The sequence below is a fragment of the Tiliqua scincoides genome, chromosome 6, assembly GCF_035046505.1.
Source record: "Tiliqua scincoides isolate rTilSci1 chromosome 6, rTilSci1.hap2, whole genome shotgun sequence".
Taxonomy (NCBI): Eukaryota; Metazoa; Chordata; class Lepidosauria; order Squamata; family Scincidae; genus Tiliqua; species Tiliqua scincoides.
The window spans coordinates 21099507-21108079 of NC_089826.1; positions in this window are offsets into that span (position 1 = coordinate 21099507).

Consider the following 8573-nt stretch of genomic DNA (forward strand, 5'->3'; position numbering starts at 1 on the left):
GCCAGGATCCACCCCTTCCCTCTTCTGATCCACCCCTACCCCTGAAACTCCCTCTGCCCCTCTCCTCCCTGCAACATTTCTCCTCCTATGGCATCTTCATGCCAATTTACCATGAGTAGTGGAGCCTGGAGTCTGTATCAGCATAGTTCCAGACAGGCCTGGCAGCGTCACAATCCTTGTGCTGTTGCTGGACCTTTTGCAACAGCAGAAGTTCCTCTGTCACAAAAGGTCCATAGAATTGGACTGTTATCATGACTTCCTTCTTGGTTTCAGTGGTGCTAACTCATAACTAACATACATAGTTTACAACCCAGAGAGATGGTTGCTCTACTGACATCTCAACTGAGCACCTACCTCTGGAACGGAACACGAAGACGAAAATTGTTCTTGACAATGCAGATTTTCAGCTAGTCCACACATGGAGACTCTACAACATTGCATAGAAACTTTATCTGAATAGTTGAGACAGTGTGTCACTGCTGTGAGATTTATTACTGTGTAAGTCCTGTGGTGGCTCAACCTTTATATGAGAGGACTAGATTTTCCTTGGGAATATTACATAGCCTCAGTTGGTATAGAGGGAATCTCCTAGGCACCTGAGAAGGCCCATTACATCTTCAAAGACCTTGAGGGCCATTTGGGGCATTGTCACACTGTTAATAATCAAGTAAATGGTTAGGCTTGTCGCACGACCTTTCTTTGCCGCAATTGTTCCTTATTCCTGATGCTTAGAATATTCTGGGTAACTCCCCTTAGTTCAAAACACTGCATCTTTCATGAGCTCTGTAGGACAGAGAACAGAATGGGAAAATGTCATCCCGTCACTTGAAAATGTCATCACATCACCGCCAATTACTCCCATGTCTGAGTGCTCGGTGGGGTGATACCACAAGTCATCGCACTGGATCCAAGCAAAGGTAGTGATGCCCCTGCATCTAGCAAAGTTCCCTTCCCCATTTCCTTCCACATACTCCATTTGAATTGCAGGGACATGATCATTTTATAAGCTTTACAGTGCCAAGTATATTTAGACTCTTGGAAGAAAGAAATGAATGATAATTGAGAGTCTTCAGGTACAATCCCAGAGGCGCCCTCGGCAACACGAAGAGTGTTGCAAAGGTGCCATAAGGCACTTCTTCAAAAACCCAGGAGGAACGAGGCAGGCCCAAGCCTCATGGGCTGGTGCAAACGGTAAGCATGCATTGGCCGAGTCAGGCCAGCGCATGGGTCTGGGGGTGTGTGGGGAGGGCAGGAAGGAGGCGTTTTGGGATGGGGGAGGTTGGGTTGTGGGTGAGCAGGGGGTGGGGTCAGGAGCTGACACTTGTGCCAGATCCTAACCCCAGTCCCAGGCAGCCCAGAGCAGCTGCAGTCTGCTCAGATTTGCGTCACCTCTTGAGGTTGCACAGATCCAAATAACCCCATTGCGCTGGATGAGCCGCAACCAGCCCCAATGCTACTCTGGATATGGGGCAGGCTAGACAGCCGCCCAGTTCCAGTGCAGGATAGGATTGCCCATTGAACAGAAGTGGTATATTGTATAAAGGAATGAATGTAGCTCAGCACTGGAGGTTGTGATGTACATTTCTCAAAAAGAAGGCAGGGGAGACTTAACTAGATTGGGGTTGTGCCTAAGGAGAAGGAGGGGTTTAACCCTTCCCACTGCACATTTGGGGTCCCAAGCCACATTACACCTGAAATTGCTATGAAATCTTAAGAACACAGCCTGAGAGTCCCTTGACAAGCAGAAGGTACTGATTTCTAGGGTGGCCTAGAACTTGAGTGGCTGGCCCTACTCCAGTACCCTCTATTTTACCCAGGACGCCTTTCGGCATGGAAGGCCCTTTCCCAGCTTGGTTGAACCTGCCCAGAGCTGAGCTCCTGCCGTACCTCACACCCCCCTCCCGTGACTCCCCTACACTACAAAGAGGCAGCGGATAGGATTTGTAGGGGACCTCCAGTCATCACCCAGCTCTGAACAACATTCACAAGCGCCTCAGTCCCCTGCACCTCGTCCCTGCCCGGTATGATGGTGCCAGATCAGCACACAAGGAGAGGCCGTCCAATCACAGGGCCATAGGCCATCATTTGGATATGGACATCAGCATTGTCATGCAATGACTACGACCCCAACCTCAGACTTGAAGAACAGACCTCAGACTGTGCACCTATAACACATGCTCCGTCGCATCACAAGCTCAACTCTCCCGCCTTCTCGACAAGTGTTCGCACATCAAGTACGACATCATTGGCATCTCTGAGGCAAAGTGGAAGGAAGCTCTGCAGTGGAAGTGGAACGACGTATTGGGAGGGTACATCGGTGCGTGCAAGGACGGCACGATATCTGGAGGAGTCAGATTCGTCATCGCTCCTCACTCCTTTTCAGACGTCCGTTTCCTCTCTCATTGTCTCGCCGTCTTTGAGTTTGCCATCACTGAAGAGCTGATTGGCTCATGATGGAGCCATCTAAGTCTATGCTCCCACAATGGACGCGGATGACCAAGAGCACTCGGACTTCTATGACAGACTTAGGGACACACTCAGCAAATGCAGAAGCCACTACAAGTTCATTGTTGGCAACTTCAACACGAGAGTTGGCCCACGACAAGCTGGAGAGATCTACACCGGAGCATTTAGAGAGGAGATGAGGAATGAATCAGGAGATCAGCTCACACTCTTCTGTGATGCGAACCGACTGTGGCATGGCAACAGTCACTTCTTCAAACCCAAGGAGAAGAGATGGACGCACGTCAGCCCAGACAGAACCCACAAGCACGAAATGGACCACGTTCTTAGTAACAAGCTGTGCTTCATGGATGTCGCAGTCATCCTGTCATTTTCCACCAGCAGCAACCATTGTCCGAGTGAACGTCCACTTCAATTGCAATGAGCGAAGTTGGACAAACTGAGAAGCAGACAGCCATGTCATGTGCTTGACATAGACCTTGCCCGTAAGATCACCACTCATGCCTCATTCAATGAGACAAACGACATTGACAAGGGCTACAATCAACGCGTCAGCATTGGGAAGCAGGCGACGTCTTGCAGCCCAAACCACACAACATGAAGAATCTCAGAGAACACAAGTAGACTGCTCTCCTCTCAAGAAGAGGAGATACACCAACCGATCCTCACCCCTCTTCTACAACCTGTTCAAGCAGTGCTGAGAGGCCACAAGGCATATGAGTGGACAAGACTGATGCAAGCAGCTGAAGCAAAGAAGAGCGTCAAATAAGTTGCATGTGACATCACTGAGTATTGATGAATGATCCCGTGTGAGAACGAACTACTTTGCAGTTACTCATTGAGGAGGAGATGAAGTCCTTCTACACGGGACTCTACTGAAGCTCACGTCCTCCCATGCCAAGACCACCCTTGCTGCCAGACCTGGACCCTGAGTGTAAGATGTACTTCACCACAAGCAAAGTTCGAGCTGCAGTGAAAGGAATCCCAGGTGGAAAGGTGCCAGAAGTGGATGGCATCAAAGCAGAGCTGCTGAAAGCATGTGGAAAGCACCCTCTCTATACTGCTCTTGCCACACACTTCTCCCGCTACCTCAACAGTAGCAACGTCCCTGCAGCATGGCGCTCCTCAAAGAGAGTCCTACTCTTCAAGAAAGGAGATAGTGAAGAACTTGGAAATTACCGGCCAATCACGCTCCTTTCCATGATCTAAAAGGTCTTCACAAGATGCGTACTTGCCCGCATTTGCTGCAACCTGGAAAGATGCTTAGCCCATTGAGGAGGCTGGATTCTGTCAGTCCTTCTCCACCGTGGACCATATTGCAACAGTCCATCGCTTACTCGAAGCAGTGCATGAGCACTACATGTTGCTCATCTTGACTTTCATCAACTACGAGAGGGCATTCGACAGCGTGGAGCCACAGTGCATCTGGGAGAGCCTTGAAGAGCAAGGAATTGATGCCAAGTACATCAACATCCTTAATGCATGCTACTCTGATTGCACGACGATGCTCACTCCATTCCAACAAGATGTGATTATTGCCATCGAGAAAGGCGTTCGACAAGGAAATGCGATCCTGCGAACCTCTTCTCGGCATGCCTGGAGAGTGTCATCTGCTGCTGCAACTGGGACGACTGAGGAGTGAACATCAATGGCTGCCGACCCAGCCACCTCTGGTTTGCCAACAACGTTGTCCTCATTTGCCACTCATCGATCGATCGATGCTTCACGGATGCTCAAGGACCTGCACCAAGAGAGCATCACTGTCAGCCTGAAGATAAACATCAAGAAGACGAAGTCTCTCTGGAACCGATTTGCAGACTCATCACTTGTCTCTGTCAACGCAATGCAGCTAGGAGTATGTCTACCTCAGCTGCCTCATCAATGTGCAGAATAAACTCAAGCCAGAGCTCATACAATGCCATAAAGCTGGCTGGGCAGCTTTCCCCTCCATTAGAGCAGTCGTCGACGCCACCAGAAACTCCAGCCTACAGACGCAGCTCTTCTCCAACTTCCCGTCCTTCCTACTATGGAGCTGAGATGTGGTCACTGACCAAAGCCCTTGCGGAGCAGCTACAAGTGGCCCACACTTCTCTAGAACAGAGACTCATCAGACAGTAGCGAGGCTGACAGCTCCACCGGGAGGACATCCACAGGCTCTCTGGTGTGAAGGATCCACTCATCCACGTCAAGAAGATGAAGCACTGATGGGCGGGCAACATTGTAAGAAGAACCGATGATCGTTGGAGCATGAGGACGCTGGAGTGATATCCGAGAAACTGGAAGAGACCACCTGGATGACCACCAACATGCTGGGTGGACACATTCGCACTTGAGAACAATGAGAGGGACGCAAGAGTCACCCAACATTAGTTGACAAAAGAACGGTGCCATGAAGAATGGAAGAAATGTTAGGACCCGTGCAGAGGAAGCTAACGTCAACATCGCGAGGAATGGGTCGCCTAAGTATACTAAGTAAGGGAACTGGACTCCAAGTCACAAAAATCAGCATTTTTCACTGACTCATGGAGACTTGAGTCACCTGAGCCAATGACTCCAGCATTGACTCGAGTCTGAGGTCACTTGACTTGCCACCAATTCTCCATGCATGCACACTGGAGTCTGTCTGTGTCTGGGTGTGCATGCTTACTTTTTCTGCAGTGTGAAAGACCTCGTGGAGCCATCATTCAGCCAGGGTGAGCAGCAGGGAAGTTCTAGCCCGGAATTTCCCGGCAGGGAAGGGTTTTGCTTTTGCATTGGATGGGAAGTGGGAGCAGGCTCTCTTGCCCATCTCTAAAGGAACCTATGGTCATTGGACGAAGGATGGGTGGTGTGGTCTTTTTCTTTGGATGAGGGAGGACAAAAGGAGGAGAACAAGGGGGTTCTTGTCTTGGAAATGACTGGAGAAGCCCAGGGAGGGGGAGGAGGCAATTTACAGCAATCACTCTTTCCAACCACATAGTTGGCTCCTGTGTGCTCCAGTAGCGTAGCTAGAGGAGGCACAAAGCACTAAGTTTTGTAGAGAGCCTCACCTTGGCTTGCAAGGCACTATGTGTTATATGGAGCCTCACCGCAGGTGTGCAAGCGGCCTCTTCCCCTTCAGAGTAGGGGTGGCAAGTGAGGCACAATTGCCCTGTCATTGTCCATGGAAAAGCACCATAGCTGCCCTGCCTCCTTACACCTGAGGAGGCTCTCCTTATACCTGAGAAAGCAGAAAATGCTTTTCCATGGACAATGATGGAGCAGTTCTGCCACCCCCACTCTGAAGGGAAGGGGGCTGCTTGCACAGATGCAGTGAGGCTCTGTGCTTTGCAAGCTGAGATGAGACTCCTTGCAAAACTTAGTGCTTTGCACTCCCTCTAGCTATGCCACTGGTTGGCAACCTTCAGTCTTGAAAGACTATGGTATAAGCCTATAGCACCCGGTATTCCCAGGCGGTCTCCCTGCTTAGCTTCCGAGATCAGATGAGATCGGGCATGTGCAGGGTAACGGTTGCCACTGGTGGGCTCCATTTTCTTGGGAGGAGGATGCCTCACTGAATGACTGGTGCACATGGGACTACTTCTGAGTAGAGCTGCAAAGGATTGGGTCACCCTGATAAGCTTGGCAGCTGCTGCACACGACCCTCCTCCCTCTTGCTGCTTCTGTTCCTGCTCTCACACAGTCTGTCCCAACCCTTTTTTAGAGATGGGATGGGGCAGCAGGGGAGTGTTTAAAGAGAACTCCAACATACACACACCCTAGCAGAAGTCCTGTTTTTCCCCACACTGGGCTTTTTAAAGGGAATGACTCAAGTCTTTTTGAGTTGCGAAAATGCTGCAGGTGACTTGGAAAGTGCCCCATTATGACTCGCTTTCAAGTTGAGTTGCATGAGGGCGGAGACTCGTGCCTCAACTCTAGTCAAGCCACACCTGACTTGCCCATCCCTGCTTATTTCTACTGATCCTCCTGTCTTGTTGCAGCCCCCTTGCACCTCATCCTGAGCCAATCCAGAGGATCTTTTTTGAGAAAAGGATGCCAGAAGCCTCACCAAGAGCTCCCCCATCAAATCTAGTTTGGCAATAAGCAGAAGAGAGCTAAGGGTGTCAACATGCTTCACTTGGCTCAGCTGTGCCCCATGTTTCCCTCTGCTTCTACAATATAGATCTGAGCCAGGTCTAGCGCCTGCGCACTAGATCAAGCTCAGTTGACCCGCCCCCTAAGGCCAGCCAGCCAATCAGCTGGCAGCAAAGCCCTGCTGTCGGTTGATAGGGGGTCAAGCCTAGCAATCGTTGCTAGTGTGCCATACAGGAACACTAGCTGCCTTTCTTTTAAAACAGTGGTTCCCAACATTTAGGAGCTCAGGGACCACTACGGCAAAATTTTGAGACAGTGGGGACCACATGCAATCCCCCCACCCTTGCACACAAAAAATACAATTAAATTTGTAATACATAAAAGATTATTTAATAGTTAATGTGATGGTTGTGCTTGCACTTGCTTCACTAGCTGTGAAAGTCTTGGGTTTACATGGAATACATGAATCACATAATAATTCCCCCCAACTCAAGAGGTTTTCACGCCCGCCCAATTCAATCCAGTCTCTTTTCCCCCACACCAGACCACATTACGCACAGCCCTTGCCTCTTTTAAGTGTGGAAAAACACCTCAAAAAGGAAGAGGGTAAGCACAAGGAGATTATAGACAAGTCATGCAAGGTAGTTAAATGAGCCAACAAAAAGTACACACATCCCTCCACAGTTCCTTTTGTTACACAGCCATGGCCCTGCTTCCCCCCACTTGTGGGTCCAGAGCCCTTAGGAAAGTGTTCAACACAATTTAGGCAGGTGGGTCTGAAGGAGAAGAGACGTGTTAAGGAAGCACCAGCTCAGAGAGACATCTCAGAATGGCTGCTGCATGTCTCAGGAAGAAAAGTTCTTTTGGTGTGCACTGCAAGGTCTTTAAGGGGGGAAAAAGCCTCTCTTCACTTCCTGTTCTAATTGCTGTCATGCTCTAGCTGTGGACTAAGAGAGTGGAGCTAAGAGAGTGTGAGCAAGCCTATAGGTAGGCTGCAGCCACAAAACAACAGCTGCCTACTCTGCGGAACTCCTTGCCCCAGGATGTGATGATGGTGTCTAGACTAGATGCCTTTAAAAGGGGATTGGAGAAATTTCTGGAGAAGTTCATCACAGCCACAGTGTGACTAACAGCTTCGTCTACTCAGAAGTAAGTCCCATTATAGTCAATGGGGCTTACTCCAAGGTAAGCATGCATAGGATTGCAATCTGAGAATTGGCCAAGTGTGGGGTGGGGGAGGGCTCCTCATGGACAAAGCTGCTGCTGCTCTCTGAGGAGGAAGAGTCAGGGGTTACACCTGCTGTACTTGGCTACGGTGGTGCCTGTTCTGCAACTTCTGGGATCAGGTGGGCATCTTGCAGTAAGACAGCAGAGGTGCTGCCTGTTTCCCTCTCCAAAAGGGGTGCCAAAACCTGGTTACCTGGATCCCTTGCTCCACCCCTGGGCGTTAAAAGAGCACATGCAGGGGGCCCAATCCTGCCAACTGGGGAGGGGGTATCAGGGCTGGGGGTGGAGCATACTGTTTCTCCCCTCTCCTGCTGCCACACTGCCTCCAACTCCCTTCCTCTGTGTTCCCTGGCCAGCTGGAGTCTGGACTCCCAGGGAAATTGCATCCAGAGAAACCCACTCCCAGGGAACCCCCCCCCCCAGCCAGCCAGCCAGCCAGCCAGCCAGTGATGCCTTTGGGAGCCTGTTCCTCCTCCTCCTCCTCTTTATTACTCCCATTCCTTCCCTCCTCAGGCCCCCCCACCTCCTCCTCCAGCAGAAGCCCCCCCCCACCCAAGAGACTTCCCAGGCTGGCTGCAGTCCTGGTTTGACTCCTGAAAACCAGGCTGCAAGGCCTCACCTCAAGGCACAGGGTCAAGGAATGGAGGCAGCAGCGGCAGGGCACCTCTCCTCTGCATGCAGCTGAGCCAGGAGGCTGCACAAAGGAGCGCACCTTACAAGATGCCTGCCCTTCACTTTTTTGCTTGTCTGGGCACTCACAGACAAGGAGGGAAGGGAGGTGGAGGGGGGAGGCAGGAGACGGAGAAAGGCTCTGATTGGCTCTGAGTTGC